This window comes from Mustela lutreola, chromosome 17 (genome assembly GCF_030435805.1).
Source record: "Mustela lutreola isolate mMusLut2 chromosome 17, mMusLut2.pri, whole genome shotgun sequence".
Lineage (NCBI taxonomy): Eukaryota > Metazoa > Chordata > Mammalia > Carnivora > Mustelidae > Mustela > Mustela lutreola.
The window spans coordinates 24625570-24644541 of NC_081306.1; positions in this window are offsets into that span (position 1 = coordinate 24625570).

Genomic DNA, 18972 nt, shown 5'->3' on the forward strand with positions numbered 1-18972 from the left:
GCACACCTGTCCCAAGGGCAGACTGGTTTCCCCCATGTGCCATACCTGGAACTCGCAGAAACAACCCCATGGAGAAACGGGCAGTCAGATGACGTCTTCCACCAAGATGTGGCAGCGTTGTGGGTGGCAGGGGTGTGCCGGGGAAGGAGTGGAGACAGTCCCCCACAGTTCCCCATCCCAGTGCACGGGCCGTGTGCACAGATCCTGCGCCTCCTCTCTCCTGTAGTGAAGGCACCGGCCTAGACCCCGAATCAGCCTGAGCGCCTGAGCAAAAGGCAAAGCCTTACCTAGGCCAGGAGATGGTAATAGGCATAGAGTGCCATGCTAGGCCACGCACGCTGCTGCAGGGTTGTGACTGTGTCTTCTTAGTTCGGCTTAGCAAGGTGAACCCGGTCGCGTACTTGGAGCCCGGGAAAGCAAGGCCTAAGAGGCACCAGCCCTCCCGCGGCTCTTCTTCCGTGCCGTACAGAGCCAATGACCAAAGCCTTGCTGAGGAAGCAGCAGCGAAGTGCGGTTTGCGCCAAGCTGAAAACCTCAGCGAGATCATAGGAGTCGCTGGGAAAACAGAGTCGGTTCTGTGGTCTGCTTTTGTTGCTTGCCTTGGCCTAGTATTCCCAGCACGATGGGAGAAACCCGCATAGAGCGAAAGCCTCTTTACCTGGTCATCCCCTCTGGGAAAGCACAGCGTTCTTTGGTAAATCAGAGTCGGATCTGTGCTTGCCGGAGCTAGTCTCCACAGCACGGTGTGATAAACCCGCATGGAGCGAAATCCTCTTGGCCTGGGCATCTCCTCTGCCTGAGAGAGAAGCGCGGTGGCGCCTGTGGAAAGAGCCTTAAGGGACACGTCTGTCACTGCAGAGCGACGGAAGCCTGGCTGCTAAGGAGACACGAGGGGAAGATTAGGGCAGGGGAAAGGGCTCCACTCTGAGGAATGAGTCTGAGCAGAAAGCCTTTGGGCTCAAGGAGACAGCAGCTCCTTGGCCACCTGTCCGTGATGGAGACATGGGCTTGCCACCAGGAACCTACCCTGAACTCGAGAAACAACTCCCAGAAAGAACTGGCCATAAGATGCCGTCTTTCACCAGGATGTGGAAGCTTGGAGGAGGCACGTGGTTTAAGGGGAAGGAGAGGGGACAGTCCCGCAAAGCTCCCTGTTCAGTGCACAGGGCAGTGTGCAGGGATCCTGTCACCTTCCTTTCCAGTGGGGAAAGCGCTGGCCTAGTCCGCGAGTCCTCCTGAGCGCCTGAGTAAAAGGCCAAGCGATGCCTACACCGAGAGATGGTAGTGTGCATAGAGTGCCAATCTAGGCTACGCACGCTACTGCACGGTGGTGGCTGTGTTTGCTTAGTTCGGCCTGGCAGGGTGAACCCAGGACGCAACATGGAGCCCGGGAAAGCAAGGCCCAAGAGGCACCAGCTCTCCCGCAGCTCTTCTTCCCTGACGCGACTGAAGCCTTGCTGAGGAAGCAGCGGCGAAGTGCTGTTCGCTCCAAGCCAAAGCCTCTGTGAAAGCACAGCATTTGCTGAGAAGTGTTTTGCGGGCTGCTGCTGCTTGCCTGAGCCCAGTCTCGCCGTGGGAGAAACGCGCATACAGCGAAAGCCTCTTTGACTGGGCATCTCCCCTGGGAAAGCACAGCATTCGTTGGGAAATCAGAGTTGGGTTTGGGGATGCTGCTGCTGCTTGCCTGAGCTAGTCTCCGCAGCACGGTGGAAGATACCCGCATGGAGCGAAATACTCTTTGCCCTAGCATCCCTTCTGCCTGAGAGAGAAGAGTGGTAGCACTCGTCTGTCACAGCGCTCCTCAGGAGCAAGTGTGGGGAACGAAGAGCACGCCACCCCCAGGGAATAGAAGGAGCCCTTGGTCTTGGGGTCGGGAAACGCTCGGGAAGCCGAATGGCCTGCTGTGCACGAACAGCAGGCCAGTGGCAAGACAAGTGTCACCGGCTCCCTGTGCGGAGAGATGGAAGCCTGTCTGCTAAGGAGACATGAGGGGACGACTAGGGCAGAGGCGCGTGCTCCACTCTGAGGAAGGAGTCTGGGCAGAAGGCAGGCCTGTCCTGTGCCTCTGGTCCCAAGGAGACAGCATCTCCTTGGCCACCTGTCCCAAGGGCCGACGGGCTTGCCCCCAGGTGCCATACCCGGAACTCGCAGAAAAAACCCCATGGAGAAACGGGCAGTCAGATGACGTCTTCCACCAAGATGTGGCAGCTATGTGGGTGGCAGGGGGTGTGCCGGGGAAGGAGTGGAGACATTCCCCCACATTTCCCGATCGCAGTGCATGGGCCCTCTGCACAGATCCTGTCGCCTCCTCCCTCCCGTAGTGAAGTCACTGGCTTAGACGCCGAGTCTGCCTGAGCGCCTGAGCAAAAGGCAAAGCCTTACCTAGGCCAGGAGAAGGTAATAGGCATAGAGTGCCATGCTAGGCCGCGCACGCTGCTGCAGGGTTGTGACTGTGTCTGCTTAGTTCGGCTTAGCAAGGTGAACCCCGGGCGCGAACTTGAAGCCCGGGAAAGCAAGGCCCAAGAGGCACCAGCTCTCTCGCGGCTCCTCTTCCCTGCCGCGACAGAGCCAATGACCAAAGCCTTGCTGAGGAAGCAGCAGCGAAGTGCTGTTTGCGCCAAGCTGAAAACCTCTGCGAGAGCGTAGGAGTCGCTGGGAAAACAGAGTCGGTTTTGTGGGCTGCTATTGTTGCTTGCCTTAGGCTAGTATTCCCAGCACGATGGGAGAAACCCGCATAGAGCGATAGCCTCTTTGCCAGGGCATCCCCTCTGGGAAAGCACAGCATTCTTTGGGATCAGAGTCAGGTCTGTGGGATGCTGCCTGTAGCTTGTGGGAGCTAGTATCCACAGCACGGTGTGATAAACCCGCATGGAGCGAAATCCTCTTGGCCTGGGCATCCCCTCTGCCTGAGAGAGAAGCGCGGTGGCGCCTGTGGAAAGAGCCTTAAGGGACACGTCTGTCAATGCAGAGCGACGTAAGCCTGGCTGCTAAGGAGACACGAGGGGAAAATTAGGGCAGGGGAAAGGGATCCACTCTGAGGAAGGAGTCTGGGCAAAAAGCCTTTGGGCTCAAGGCGACAGCAGCTCCTTGGCCACCTGTCCGTGGTGGGGACATGGGCTTGCCACCACGCCCTACCCTGAACTCGAGAAACCACTCCCAGAAAGAACTGGCCATCAGATGCCGTCTCCTACCAGGATGTCGAAGCTTGCTGGCGGCACGGGGTTTAATGTGAAAGAGTGGGGATAGTAACCCAAAGCTCCCTATTCAGTGCAAAGAGCAGTGTGCAGGGATCCTGTCACATTCCTTTCCTGTGGGAAAAGCACTGGCCTAGTCTGCGTGTCCTAATGAGCGCCAGAATAAAAGGCCAAGCGATGCCTACGCGGGCGATGGTAGTGTGCATAGAGTGCCATCCTAGGCTACGCACGCTACTGCACGGTTGTGGCTTGTCTGCTTAGTTCGTACCGGCAGGGTGAACTCAGGACCCGAACATGGAGCCCGTGAAAGTGAGGCCCAAGAGGCACCAGCTCTCCCGCAGCTCTTCTTCCCTGACGCGACTGAAGCCGTGCGAGGAAGCAGCGGCGAAGTGCTGTTCGCTCCAAGCCAAAGCCTCTGCGAAAGCACAGCATTCGCTGAGAAGTGTTCTGGCGGCTGCTGCTGCTTGCCTGAGCCCAGTCTCGCGGTGGGAGAAACCCGCATACAGCGAAAGCCTCTTTGCCTGGGCATCTCCCCTGGGAAAGCACAGCTTTCCTTGGGAAATCAGAGTTGGGTTTGGGGATGCTGCTGCTGCTTGCCTGAGATAGTCTCCGCAGCACGGTGGAAGATACCCGCATGGAGCGAAATACTCTTTGTCCTAGCATCCCTTCTGCCTGGGAGTGAAGAGTGGTAGCACTAGTCTGTCCCAAAGCTCCCCAGGAGCAAATGTGGGGAAGGCGCAGCACGCCGCCCCCGGGGAAGAGAAGGAGCCCTTGGCCTTGGGGTCGGGAGACCTCGGGAAGCAGGATAGACTGCTGTACACGAACAGCAGGCCAGTGGCAAGACAAGTGTCACCGGCTCCCTGTGCGGAGAGATGGAAGCCTGTCTGCTAAGGAGACATGAGGGGACGACTAGGGCAGGCGTGCGTGCTCCACTCTGAGGAAGGAGTTTGGGCAGAAGGCCGGCCGGTCCTGTGCCTCTGGTCCCAAGGAGAGAGCATCACCTTGCACACCTGTCCCAAGGGCAGACTGGTTTCCCCCATGTGCCATACCTGGAACTCGCAGAAACAACCCCATGGAGAAACGGGCAGTCAGATGATGTCTTCCATCAAGATGTGGCAGCGTTGTGGGTGGCAGGGGTGTGCCGGGGAAGGAGTGGAGACAGTCCCCCACAGTTCCCCATCCCAGTGCACGGGCCGTGTGCACAGATCCTGCGCCTCCTCTCTCCTGTAGTGAAGGCACCGGCCTAGACCCCGAATCAGCCTGAGCGCCTGAGCAAAAGGCAAAGCCTTACCTAGGCCAGGAGATGGTAATAGGCATAGAGTGCCATGCTAGGCCACGCACGCTGCTGCAGGGTTGTGACTGTGTCTTCTTAGTTCGGCTTAGCAAGGTGAACCCGGTCGCGTACTTGGAGCCCAGGAAAGCAAGGCCTAAGAGGCACCAGCCCTCCCGCGGCTCTTCTTCCGTGCCGTACAGAGCCAATGACCAAAGCCTTGCTGAGGAAGCAGCAGCGAAGTGCGGTTTGCGCCAAGCTGAAAACCTCAGCGAGATCATAGGAGTCGCTGGGAAAACAGAGTCGGTTCTGTGGTCTGCTTTTGTTGCTTGCCTTGGCCTAGTATTCCCAGCACGATGGGAGAAACCCGCATAGAGCGAAAGCCTCTTTACCTGGTCATCCCCTCTGGGAAAGCACAGCATTCTTTGGTAAATCAGAGTCGGGTCTGTGGGAGGCCGCCTGGTGCTTGCCGGAGCTAGTCTCCACAGCACGGTGTGATAAACCCGCATGGAGCGAAATCCTCTTGGCCTGGGCATCTCCTCTGCCTGAGAGAGAAGCGCGGTGGCGCCTGTGGAAAGAGCCTTAAGGGACACGTCTGTCACTGCAGAGCGACGGAAGCCTGGCTGCTAAGGAGACACGAGGGGAAGATTAGGGCAGGGGAAAGGGCTCCACTCTGAGGAATGAGTCTGAGCAGAAAGCCTTTGGGCTCAAGTAGACAGCAGCTCCTTGGCCACCTGTCCGTGATGGAGACATGGGCTTGCCACCAGGAACCTACCCTGAACTCGAGAAACAACTCCCAGAAAGAACTGGCCATCAGATGCCGTCTTTCACCAGGATGTGGAAGCTTGGAGGAGGCACGGGGTTTAAGGGGAAGGAGAGGGGACAGTCCCGCAAAGCTCCCTGTTCAGTGCACAGGGCAGTGTGCAGGGATCCTGTCACCTTCCTTTCCAGTGGGGAAAGCGCTGGCCTAGTCCGCGAGTCCTCCTGAGCGCCTGAGTAAAAGGCCAAGCGATGCCTACACCGAGAGATGGTAGTGTGCATAGAGTGCCAATCTAGGCTACGCACGCTACTGCACGGTGGTGGCTGTGTTTGCTTAGTTCGGCCTGGCAGGGTGAACCCAGGACGCGACATGGAGCCCGGGAAAGCAAGGCCCAAGAGGCACCAGCTCTCCCGCAGCTCTTCTTCCCTGACGCGACTGAAGCCTTGCTGAGGAAGCAGCGGCGAAGTGCTGTTCGCTCCAAGCCAAAGCCTCTGCGAAAGCACAGCATTTGCTGAGAAGTGTTTTGCGGGCTGCTGCTGCTTGCCTGAGCCCAGTCTCGCCGTGGGAGAAACGCGCATACAGCGAAAGCCTCTTTGACTGGGCATCTCCCCTGGGAAAGCACAGCATTCGTTGGGAAATCAGAGTTGGGTTTGGGGATGCTGCTGCTGCTTGCCTGAGCTAGTCTCCGCAGCACGGTGGAAGATACCCGCATGGAGCGAAATACTCTTTGCCCTAGCATCCCTTCTGCCTGAGAGAGAAGAGTGGTAGCACTCGTCTGTCACAGCGCTCCTCAGGAGCAAGTGTGGGGAACGAACAGCACGCCACCCCCAGGGAATAGAAGGAGCCCTTGGTCTTGGGGTCGGGAAACGCTCGGGAAGCCGAATGGCCTGCTGTGCACGAACAGCAGGCCAGTGGCAAGACAAGTGTCACCGGCTCCCTGTGCGGAGAGATGGAAGCCTGTCTGCTAAGGAGACATGAGGGGACGACTAGGGCAGAGGCGCGTGCTCCACTCTGAGGAAGGAGTCTGGGCAGAAGGCAGGCCTGTCCTGTGCCTCTGGTCCCAAGGAGACAGCATCTCCTTGGCCACCTGTCCCAAGGGCCGACGGGCTTGCCCCCAGGTGCCATACCCGGAACTCGCAGAAAAAACCCCATGGAGAAACGGGCAGTCAGATGACGTCTTCCACCAAGATGTGGCAGCTATGTGGGTGGCAGGGGGTGTGCCGGGGAAGGAGTGGAGACATTCCCCCACATTTACCGATCGCAGTGCATGGGCCCTGTGCACAGATCCTGTCGCCTCCTCCCTCCCGTAGTGAAGTCACTGGCTTAGACGCCGAGTCTGCCTGAGCGCCTGAGCAAAAGGCAAAGCCTTACCTAGGCCAGGAGAAGGTAATAGGCATAGAGTGCCATGCTAGGCCGCGCACGCTGCTGCAGGGTTGTGACTGTGTCTGCTTAGTTCGGCTTAGCAAGGTGAACCCCGGGCGCGAACTTGAAGCCCGGGAAAGCAAGGCCCAAGAGGCACCAGCTCTCTCGCGGCTCCTCTTCCCTGCCGCGACAGAGCCAATGACCAAAGCCTTGCTGAGGAAGCAGCAGCGAAGTGCTGTTTGCGCCAAGCTGAAAACCTCTGCGAGAGCGTAGGAGTCGCTGGGAAAACAGAGTCGGTTTTGTGGGCTGCTATTGTTGCTTGCCTTAGGCTAGTATTCCCAGCACGATGGGATAAACCCGCATAGAGCGATAGCCTCTTTGCCAGGGCATCCCCTCTGGGAAAGCACAGCATTCTTTGGGATCAGAGTCAGGTCTGTGGGATGCTGCCTGTAGCTTGCGGGAGCTAGTATCCACAGCACGGTGTGATAAACCCGCATGGAGCGAAATCCTCTTGGCCTGGGCATCCCCTCTGCCTGAGAGAGAAGCGCGGTGGCGCCTGTGGAAAGAGCCTTAAGGGACACGTCTGTCACTGCAGAGCGACGTAAGCCTGGCTGCTAAGGAGACACGAGGGGAAAATTAGGGCAGGGGAAAGGGATCCACTCTGAGGAAGGAGTCTGGGCAAAAAGCCTTTGGGCTCAAGGCGACAGCAGCTCCTTGGCCACCTGTCCGTGGTGGGGACATGGGCTTGCCACCACGCCCTACCCTGAACTCGAGAAACCACTCCCAGAAAGAACTGGCCATCAGATGCCGTCTCCTACCAGGATGTCGAAGCTTGCTGGCGGCACGGGGTTTAATGTGAAAGAGTGGGGATAGTAACCCAAAGCTCCCTATTCAGTGCAAAGAGCAGTGTGCAGGGATCCTGTCACATTCCTTTCCTGTGGGAAAAGCTCTGGCCTAGTCTGCGTGTCCTAATGAGCGCCAGAATAAAAGGCCAAGCGATGCCTACGCGGGCGATGGTAGTGTGCATAGAGTGCCATCCTAGGCTACGCACGCTACTGCACGGTTGTGGCTTGTCTGCTTAGTTCGTACCGGCAGGGTGAACTCAGGACCCGAACATGGAGCCCGTGAAAGTGAGGCCCAAGAGGCACCAGCTCTCCCGCAGCCCTTCTTCCCTGACGCGACTGAAGCCGTGCGAGGAAGCAGCGGCGAAGTGCTGTTCGCTCCAAGCCAAAGCCTCTGCGAAAGCACAGCATTCGCTGAGAAGTGTTCTGGCGGCTGCTGCTGCTTGCCTGAGCCCAGTCTCGCGGTGGGAGAAACCCGCATACAGCGAAAGCCTCTTTGCCTGGGCATCTCCCCTGGGAAAGCACAGCTTTCCTTGGGAAATCAGAGTTGGGTTTGGGGATGCTGCTGCTGCTTGCCTGAGATAGTCTCCGCAGCACGGTGGAAGATACCCGCATGGAGCGAAATACTCTTTGTCCTAGCATCCCTTCTGCCTGGGAGTGAAGAGTGGTAGCACTAGTCTGTCCCAAAGCTCCCCAGGAGCAAATGTGGGGAAGGCGCAGCACGCCGCCCCCGGGGAAGAGAAGGAGCCCTTGGCCTTGGGGTCGGGAGACCTCGGGAAGCAGGATAGACTGCTGTACACGAACAGCAGGCCAGTGGCAAGACAAGTGTCACCGGCTCCCTGTGCGGAGAGATGGAAGCCTGTCTGCTAAGGAGACATGAGGGGACGACTAGGGCAGGCGTGCGTGCTCCACTCTGAGGAAGGAGTTTGGGCAGAAGGCCGGCCGGGCCTGTGCCTCTGGTCCCAAGGAGAGAGCATCACCTTGCACACCTGTCCCAAGGGCAGACTGGTTTCCCCCATGTGCCATACCTGGAACTCGCAGAAACAACCCCATGGAGAAACGGGCAGTCAGATGACGTCTTCCACCAAGATGTGGCAGCGTTGTGGGTGGCAGGGGTGTGCCGGGGAAGGAGTGGAGACAGTCCCCCACAGTTCCCCATCCCAGTGCACGGGCCGTGTGCACAGATCCTGCGCCTCCTCTCTCCTGTAGTGAAGGCACCGGCCTAGACCCCGAATCAGCCTGAGCGCCTGAGCAAAAGGCAAAGCCTTACCTAGGCCAGGAGATGGTAATAGGCATAGAGTGCCATGCTAGGCCACGCACGCTGCTGCAGGGTTGTGACTGTGTTTTCTTAGTTCGGCTTAGCAAGGTGAACCCGGTCGCGTACTTGGAGCCCAAGAAAGCAAGGCCTAAGAGGCACCAGCCCTCCCGCGGCTCTTCTTCCGTGCCGTACAGAGCCAATGACCAAAGCCTTGCTGAAGAAGCAGCAGCGAAGTGAGGTTTGCGCCAAGCTGAAAACCTCAGCGAGATCATAGGAGTCGCTGGGAAGACAGAGTCGGTTCTGTGGTCTGCTTTTGTTGCTTGCCTTGGCCTAGTATTCCCAGCACGATGGGAGAAACCCGCATAGAGCGAAAGCCTCTTTACCTGGTCATCCCCTCTGGGAAAGCACAGCATTCTTTGGTAAATCAGAGTCGGGTCTGTGGGAGGCCGCCTGGTGCTTGCCGGAGCTAGTCTCCACAGCACGGTGTGATAAACCCGCATGGAGCGAAATCCTCTTGGCCTGGGCATCTCCTCTGCCTGAGAGAGAAGCGCGGTGGCGCCTGTGGAAAGAGCCTTAAGGGACACGTCTGTCACTGCAGAGCGACGGAAGCCTGGCTGCTAAGGAGACACGAGGGGAAGATTAGGGCAGGGGAAAGGGCTCCACTCTGAGGAATGAGTCTGAGCAGAAAGCCTTTGGGCTCAAGGAGACAGCAGCTCCTTGGCCACCTGTCCGTGATGGAGACATGGGCTTGCCACCAGGAACCTACCCTGAACTCGAGAAACAACTCCCAGAAAGAACTGGCCATCAGATGCCGTCTTTCACCAGGATGTGGAAGCTTGGAGGAGGCACGGGGTTTAAGGGGAAGGAGAGGGGACAGTCCCGCAAAGCTCCCTGTTCAGTGCACAGGGCAGTGTGCAGGGATCCTGTCACCTTCCTTTCCAGTGGGGAAAGCGCTGGCCTAGTCCGCGAGTCCTCCTGAGCGCCTGAGTAAAAGGCCAAGCGATGCCTACACCGAGAGATGGTAGTGTGCATAGAGTGCCAATCTAGGCTACGCACGCTACTGCACGGTGGTGGCTGTGTTTGCTTAGTTCGGCATGGCAGGGTGAACCCAGGACGCGACATGGAGCCCGGGAAAGCAAGGCCCAAGAGGCACCAGCTCTCCCGCAGCTCTTCTTCCCTGACGCGACTGAAGCCTTGCTGAGGAAGCAGCGGCGAAGTGCTGTTCGCTCCAAGCCAAAGCCTCTGCGAAAGCACAGCATTTGCTGAGAAGTGTTTTGCGGGCTGCTGCTGCTTGCCTGAGCCCAGTCTCGCCGTGGGAGAAACGCGCATACAGCGAAAGCCTCTTTGACTGGGCATCTCCCCTGGGAAAGCACAGCATTCGTTGGGAAATCAGAGTTGGGTTTGGGGATGCTGCTGCTGCTTGCCTGAGCTAGTCTCCGCAGCACGGTGGAAGATACCCGCATGGAGCGAAATACTCTTTGCCCTAGCATCCCTTCTGCCTGAGAGAGAAGAGTGGTAGCACTCGTCTGTCACAGCGCTCCTCAGGAGCAAGTGTGGGGAACGAAGAGCACGCCACCCCCAGGGAATAGAAGGAGCCCTTGGTCTTGGGGTCGGGAAACGCTCGGGAAGCCGAATGGCCTGCTGTGCACGAACAGCAGGCCAGTGGCAAGACAAGTGTCACCGGCTCCCTGTGCGGAGAGATGGAAGCCTGTCTGCTAAGGAGACATGAGGGGACGACTAGGGCAGAGGCGCGTGCTCCACTCTGAGGAAGGAGTCTGGGCAGAAGGCAGGCCTGTCCTGTGCCTCTGGTCCCAAGGAGACAGCATCTCCTTGGCCACCTGTCCCAAGGGCCGACGGGCTTGCCCCCAGGTGCCATACCCGGAACTCGCAGAAAAAACCCCATGGAGAAACGGGCAGTCAGATGACGTCTTCCACCAAGATGTGGCAGCTATGTGGGTGGCAGGGGGTGTGCCGGGGAAGGAGTGGAGACATTTCCCCACATTTCCCGATCGCAGTGCATGGGCCCTCTGCACAGATCCTGTCGCCTCCTCCCTCCCGTAGTGAAGTCACTGGCTTAGACGCCGAGTCTGCCTGAGCGCCTGAGCAAAAGGCAAAGCCTTACCTAGGCCAGGAGAAGGTAATAGGCATAGAGTGCCATGCTAGGCCGCGCACGCTGCTGCAGGGTTGTGACTGTGTCTGCTTAGTTCGGCTTAGCAAGGTGAACCCCGGGCGCGAACTTGAAGCCCGGGAAAGCAAGGCCCAAGAGGCACCAGCTCTCTCGCGGCTCCTCTTCCCTGCCGCGACAGAGCCAATGACCAAAGCCTTGCTGAGGAAGCAGCAGCGAAGTGCTGTTTGCGCCAAGCTGAAAACCTCTGCGAGAGCGTAGGAGTCGCTGGGAAAACAGAGTCGGTTTTGTGGGCTGCTATTGTTGCTTGCCTTAGGCTAGTATTCCCAGCACGATGGGATAAACCCGCATAGAGCGATAGCCTCTTTGCCAGGGCATCCCCTCTGGGAAAGCACAGCATTCTTTGGGATCAGAGTCAGGTCTGTGGGATGCTGCCTGTAGCTTGCGGGAGCTAGTATCCACAGCACGGTGTGATAAACCCGCATGGAGCGAAATCCTCTTGGCCTGGGCATCCCCTCTGCCTGAGAGAGAAGCGCGGTGGCGCCTGTGGAAAGAGCCTTAAGGGACACGTCTGTCACTGCAGAGCGACGTAAGCCTGGCTGCTAAGGAGACACGAGGGGAAAATTAGGGCAGGGGAAAGGGATCCACTCTGAGGAAGGAGTCTGGGCAAAAAGCCTTTGGGCTCAAGGCGACAGCAGCTCCTTGGCCACCTGTCCGTGGTGGGGACATGGGCTTGCCACCACGCCCTACCCTGAACTCGAGAAACCACTCCCAGAAAGAACTGGCCATCAGATGCCGTCTCCTACCAGGATGTCGAAGCTTGCTGGCGGCACGGGGTTTAATGTGAAAGAGTGGGGATAGTAACCCAAAGCTCCCTATTCAGTGCAAAGAGCAGTGTGCAGGGATCCTGTCACATTCCTTTCCTGTGGGAAAAGCTCTGGCCTAGTCTGCGTGTCCTAATGAGCGCCAGAATAAAAGGCCAAGCGATGCCTACGCGGGCGATGGTAGTGTGCATAGAGTGCCATCCTAGGCTACGCACGCTACTGCACGGTTGTGGCTTGTCTGCTTAGTTCGTACCGGCAGGGTGAACTCAGGACCCGAACATGGAGCCCGTGAAAGTGAGGCCCAAGAGGCACCAGCTCTCCCGCAGCCCTTCTTCCCTGACGCGACTGAAGCCGTGCGAGGAAGCAGCGGCGAAGTGCTGTTCGCTCCAAGCCAAAGCCTCTGCGAAAGCACAGCATTCGCTGAGAAGTGTTCTGGCGGCTGCTGCTGCTTGCCTGAGCCCAGTCTCGCGGTGGGAGAAACCCGCATACAGCGAAAGCCTCTTTGCCTGGGCATCTCCCCTAGGAAAGCACAGCTTTCCTTGGGAAATCAGAGTTGGGTTTGGGGATGCTGATGCTGCTTGCCTGAGATAGTCTCCGCAGCACGGTGGAAGATACCCGCATGGAGCGAAATACTCTTTGTCCTAGCATCCCTTCTGCCTGGGAGTGAAGAGTGGTAGCACTAGTCTGTCACAAAGCTCCCCAGGAGCAAATGTGGGGAAGGCGCAGCACGCCGCCCCCGGGGAAGAGAAGGAGCCCTTGGCCTTGGGGTCGGGAGACCTCGGGAAGCAGGATAGACTGCTGTACACGAACAGCAGGCCAGTGGCAAGACAAGTGTCACCGGCTCCCTGTGCGGAGAGATGGAAGCCTGTCTGCTAAGGAGACATGAGGGGACGACTAGGGCAGGCGTGCGTGCTCCACTCTGAGGAAGGAGTTTGGGCAGAAGGCCGGCCGGTCCTGTGCCTCTGGTCCCAAGGAGAGAGCATCACCTTGCACACCTGTCCCAAGGGCAGACTGGTTTCCCCCATGTGCCATACCTGGAACTCGCAGAAACAACCCCATGGAGAAACGGGCAGTCAGATGACGTCTTCCACCAAGATGTGGCAGCGTTGTGGGTGGCAGGGGTGTGCCGGGGAAGGAGTGGAGACAGTCCCCCACAGTTCCCCATCCCAGTGCACGGGCCGTGTGCACAGATCCTGCGCCTCCTCTCTCCTGTAGTGAAGGCACCGGCCTAGACCCCGAATCAGCCTGAGCGCCTGAGCAAAAGGCAAAGCCTTACCTAGGCCAGGAGATGGTAATAGGCATAGAGTGCCATGCTAGGCCACGCACGCTGCTGCAGGGTTGTGACTGTGTCTTCTTACTTCGGCTTAGCAAGGTGAACCCGGTCGCGTACTTGGAGCCCGGGAAAGCAAGGCCTAAGAGGCACCAGCCCTCCCGCGGCTCTTCTTCCGTGCCGTACAGAGCCAATGACCAAAGCCTTGCTGAGGAAGCAGCAGCGAAGTGCGGTTTGCGCCAAGCTGAAAACCTCAGCGAGATCATAGGAGTCGCTGGGAAAACAGAGTCGGTTCTGTGGTCTGCTTTTGTTGCTTGCCTTGGCCTAGTATTCCCAGCACGATGGGAGAAACCCGCATAGAGCGAAAGCCTCTTTACCTGGTCATCCCCTCTGGGAAAGCACAGCGTTCTTTGGTAAAACAGAGTCGGGTCTGTGCTTGCCGGAGCTAGTCTCCACAGCACGGTGTGATAAACCGGCATGGAGCGAAATCCTCTTGGCCTGGGCATCTCCTCTGCCTGAGAGAGAAGCGCGGTGGCGCCTGTGGAAAGAGCCTTAAGGGACACGTCTGTCACTGCAGAGCGACGGAAGCCTGGCTGCTAAGGAGACACGAGGGGAAGATTAGGGCAGGGGAAAGGGCTCCACTCTGAGGAATGAGTCTGAGCAGAAAGCCTTTGGGCTCAAGGAGACAGCAGCTCCTTGGCCACCTGTCCGTGATGGAGACATGGGCTTGCCACCAGGAACCTACCCTGAACTCGAGAAACAACTCCCAGAAAGAACTGGCCATCAGATGCCGTCTTTCACCAGGATGTGGAAGCTTGGAGGAGGCACGGGGTTTAAGGGGAAGGAGAGGGGACAGTCCCGCAAAGCTCCCTGTTCAGTGCACAGGGCAGTGTGCAGGGATCCTGTCACCTTCCTTTCCAGTGGGGAAAGCGCTGGCCTAGTCCGCGAGTCCTCCTGAGCGCCTGAGTAAAAGGCCAAGCGATGCCTACACCGAGAGATGGTAGTGTGCATAGAGTGCCAATCTAGGCTACGCACGCTACTGCACGGTGGTGGCTGTGTTTGCTTAGTTCGGCCTGGCAGGGTGAACCCAGGACGCAACATGGAGCCCGGGAAAGCAAGGCCCAAGAGGCACCAGCTCTCCCGCAGCTCTTCTTCCCTGACGCGACTGAAGCCTTGCTGAGGAAGCAGCGGCGAAGTGCTGTTCGCTCCAAGCCAAAGCCTCTGTGAAAGCACAGCATTTGCTGAGAAGTGTTTTGCGGGCTGCTGCTGCTTGCCTGAGCCCAGTCTCGCCGTGGGAGAAACGCGCATACAGCGAAAGCCTCTTTGACTGGGCATCTCCCCTGGGAAAGCACAGCATTCGTTGGGAAATCAGAGTTGGGTTTGGGGATGCTGCTGCTGCTTGCCTGAGCTAGTCTCCGCAGCACGGTGGAAGATACCCGCATGGAGCGAAATACTCTTTGCCCTAGCATCCCTTCTGCCTGAGAGAGAAGAGTGGTAGCACTCGTCTGTCACAGCGCTCCTCAGGAGCAAGTGTGGGGAACGAAGAGCACGCCACCCCCAGGGAATAGAAGGAGCCCTTGGTCTTGGGGTCGGGAAACGCTCGGGAAGCCGAATGGCCTGCTGTGCACGAACAGCAGGCCAGTGGCAAGACAAGTGTCACCGGCTCCCTGTGCGGAGAGATGGAAGCCTGTCTGCTAAGGAGACATGAGGGGACGACTAGGGCAGAGGCGCGTGCTCCACTCTGAGGAAGGAGTCTGGGCAGAAGGCAGGCCTGTCCTGTGCCTCTGGTCCCAAGGAGACAGCATCTCCTTGGCCACCTGTCCCAAGGGCCGACGGGCTTGCCCCCAGGTGCCATACCCGGAACTCGCAGAAAAAACCCCATGGAGAAACGGGCAGTCAGATGACGTCTTCCACCAAGATGTGGCAGCTATGTGGGTGGCAGGGGGTGTGCCGGGGAAGGAGTGGAGACATTCCCCCACATTTCCCGATCGCAGTGCATGGGCCCTCTGCACAGATCCTGTCGCCTCCTCCCTCCCGTAGTGAAGTCACTGGCTTAGACGCCGAGTCTGCCTGAGCGCCTGAGCAAAAGGCAAAGCCTTACCTAGGCCAGGAGAAGGTAATAGGCATAGAGTGCCATGCTAGGCCGCGCACGCTGCTGCAGGGTTGTGACTGTGTCTGCTTAGTTCGGCTTAGCAAGGTGAACCCCGGGCGCGAACTTGAAGCCCGGGAAAGCAAGGCCCAAGAGGCACCAGCTCTCTCGCGGCTCCTCTTCCCTGCCGCGACAGAGCCAATGACCAAAGCCTTGCTGAGGAAGCAGCAGCGAAGTGCTGTTTGCGCCAAGCTGAAAACCTCTGCGAGAGCGTAGGAGTCGCTGGGAAAACAGAGTCGGTTTTGTGGGCTGCTATTGTTGCTTGCCTTAGGCTAGTATTCCCAGCACGATGGGAGAAACCCGCATAGAGCGATAGCCTCTTTGCCAGGGCATCCCCTCTGGGAAAGCACAGCATTCTTTGGGATCAGAGTCAGGTCTGTGGGATGCTGCCTGTAGCTTGTGGGAGCTAGTATCCACAGCACGGTGTGATAAACCCGCATGGAGCGAAATCCTCTTGGCCTGGGCATCCCCTCTGCCTGAGAGAGAAGCGCGGTGGCGCCTGTGGAAAGAGCCTTAAGGGACACGTCTGTCACTGCAGAGCGACGTAAGCCTGGCTGCTAAGGAGACACGAGGGGAAAATTAGGGCAGGGGAAAGGGATCCACTCTGAGGAAGGAGTCTGGGCAAAAAGCCTTTGGGCTCAAGGCGACAGCAGCTCCTTGGCCACCTGTCCGTGGTGGGGACATGGGCTTGCCACCACGCCCTACCCTGAACTCGAGAAACCACTCCCAGAAAGAACTGGCCATCAGATGCCGTCTCCTACCAGGATGTCGAAGCTTGCTGGCGGCACGGGGTTTAATGTGAAAGAGTGGGGATAGTAACCCAAAGCTCCCTATTCAGTGCAAAGAGCAGTGTGCAGGGATCCTGTCACATTCCTTTCCTGTGGGAAAAGCACTGGCCTAGTCTGCGTGTCCTAATGAGCGCCAGAATAAAAGGCCAAGCGATGCCTACGCGGGCGATGGTAGTGTGCATAGAGTGCCATCCTAGGCTACGCACGCTACTGCACGGTTGTGGCTTGTCTGCTTAGTTCGTACCGGCAGGGTGAACTCAGGACCCGAACATGGAGCCCGTGAAAGTGAGGCCCAAGAGGCACCAGCTCTCCCGCAGCTCTTCTTCCCTGACGCGACTGAAGCCGTGCGAGGAAGCAGCGGCGAAGTGCTGTTCGCTCCAAGCCAAAGCCTCTGCGAAAGCACAGCATTCGCTGAGAAGTGTTCTGGCGGCTGCTGCTGCTTGCCTGAGCCCAGTCTCGCGGTGGGAGAAACCCGCATACAGCGAAAGCCTCTTTGCCTGGGCATCTCCCCTGGGAAAGCACAGCTTTCCTTGGGAAATCAGAGTTGGGTTTGGGGATGCTGCTGCTGCTTTCCTGAGATAGTCTCCGCAGCACGGTGGAAGATACCCGCATGGAGCGAAATACTCTTTGTCCTAGCATCCCTTCTGCCTGGGAGTGAAGAGTGGTAGCACTAGTCTGTCCCAAAGCTCCCCAGGAGCAAATGTGGGGAAGGCGCAGCACGCCGCCCCCGGGGAAGAGAAGGAGCCCTTGGCCTTGGGGTCGGGAGACCTCGGGAAGCAGGATAGACTGCTGTACACGAACAGCAGGCCAGTGGCAAGACAAGTGTCACCGGCTCCCTGTGCGGAGAGATGGAAGCCTGTCTGCTAAGGAGACATGAGGGGACGACTAGGGCAGGCGTGCGTGCTCCACTCTGAGGAAGGAGTTTGGGCAGAAGGCCGGCCGGTCCTGTGCCTCTGGTCCCAAGGAGAGAGCATCACCTTGCACACCTGTCCCAAGGGCAGACTGGTTTCCCCCATGTGCCATACCTGGAACTCGCAGAAACAACCCCATGGAGAAACGGGCAGTCAGATGATGTCTTCCATCAAGATGTGGCAGCGTTGTGGGTGGCAGGGGTGTGCCGGGGAAGGAGTGGAGACAGTCCCCCACAGTTCCCCATCCCAGTGCACGGGCCGTGTGCACAGATCCTGCGCCTCCTCTCTCCTGTAGTGAAGGCACCGGCCTAGACCCCGAATCAGCCTGAGCGCCTGAGCAAAAGGCAAAGCCTTACCTAGGCCAGGAGATGGTAATAGGCATAGAGTGCCATGCTAGGCCACGCACGCTGCTGCAGGGTTGTGACTGTGTCTTCTTAGTTCGGCTTAGCAAGGTGAACCCGGTCGCGTACTTGGAGCCCAGGAAAGCAAGGCCTAAGAGGCACCAGCCCTCCCGCGGCTCTTCTTCCGTGCCGTACAGAGCCAATGACCAAAGCCTTGCTGAGGAAGCAGCAGCGAAGTGCGGTTTGCGCCAAGCTGAAAACCTCAGCGAGATCATAGGAGTCGCTGGGAAAACAGAGTCGGTTCTGTGGTCTGCTTTTGTTGCTTGCCTTGGCCTAGTATTCCCAGCACGATGGGAGAAACCCGCATAGAGCGAAAGCCTCTTTACCTGGTCATCCCCTCTGGGAAAGCACAGCATTCTTTGGTAAATCAGAGTCGGGTCTGTGGGAGGCCGCCTGGTGCTTGCCGGAGCTAGTCTCCACAGCACGGTGTGATAAACCCGCATGGAGCGAAATCCTCTTGGCCTGGGCATCTCCTCTGCCTGAGAGAGAAGCGCGGTGGCGCCTGTGGAAAGAGCCTTAAGGGACACGTCTGTCACTGCAGAGCGACGGAAGCCTGGCTGCTAAGGAGACACGAGGGGAAGATTAGGGCAGGGGAAAGGGCTCCACTCTGAGGAATGAGTCTGAGCAGAAAGCCTTTGGGCTCAAGTAGACAGCAGCTCCTTGGCCACCTGTCCGTGATGGAGACATGGGCTTGCCACCAGGAACCTACCCTGAACTCGAGAAACAACTCCCAGAAAGAACTGGCCATCAGATGCCGTCTTTCACCAGGATGTGGAAGCTTGGAGGAGGCACGGGGTTTAAGGGGAAGGAGAGGGGACAGTCCCGCAAAGCTCCCTGTTCAGTGCACAGGGCAGTGTGCAGGGATCCTGTCACCTTCCTTTCCAGTGGGGAAAGCGCTGGCCTAGTCCGCGAGTCCTCCTGAGCGCCTGAGTAAAAGGCCAAGCGATGCCTACACCGAGAGATGGTAGTGTGCATAGAGTGCCAATCTAGGCTACGCACGCTACTGCACGGTGGTGGCTGTGTTTGCTTAGTTCGGCCTGGCAGGGTGAACCCAGGACGCAACATGGAGCCCGGGAAAGCAAGGCCCAAGAGGCACCAGCTCTCCCGCAGCTCTTCTTCCCTGACGCGACTGAAGCCTTGCTGAGGAAGCAGCGGCGAAGTGCTGTTCGCTCCAAGCCAAAGCCTCTGCGAAAGCACAGCATTTGCTGAGAAGTGTTTTGCGGGCTGCTGCTGCTTGCCTGAGCCCAGTCTCGCCGTGGGACAAACGCGCATACAGCGAAAGCCTCTTTGACTGGGCATCTCCCCTCGGAAAGCACAGCATTCGTTGGGAAATCAGAGTTGGGTTTGGGGATGCTGCTGCTGCTTGCCTGAGCTAGTCTCCGCAGCACGGTGGAAGATACCCGCATGGAGCGAAATACTCTGTGCCCTAGCATCCCTTCTGCCTGAGAGAGAAGAGTGGTAGCACTCGTCTGTCACAGCGCTCCTCAGGAGCAAGTGTGGGGAACGAACAGCACGCCACCCCCAGGGAATAGAAGGAGCCCTTGGTCTTGGGGTCGGGAAACGCTCGGGAAGCCGAATGGCCTGCTGTGCACGAACAGCAGGCCAGTGGCAAGACAAGTGTCACCGGCTCCCTGTGCGGAGAGATGGAAGCCTGTCTGCTAAGGAGACATGAGGGGACGACTAGGGCAGAGGCGCGTGCTCCACTCTGAGGAAGGAGTCTGGGCAGAAGGCAGGCCTGTCCTGTGCCTCTGGTCCCAAGGAGACAGCATCTCCTTGGCCACCTGTCCCAAGGGCCGACGGGCTTGCCCCCAGGTGCCA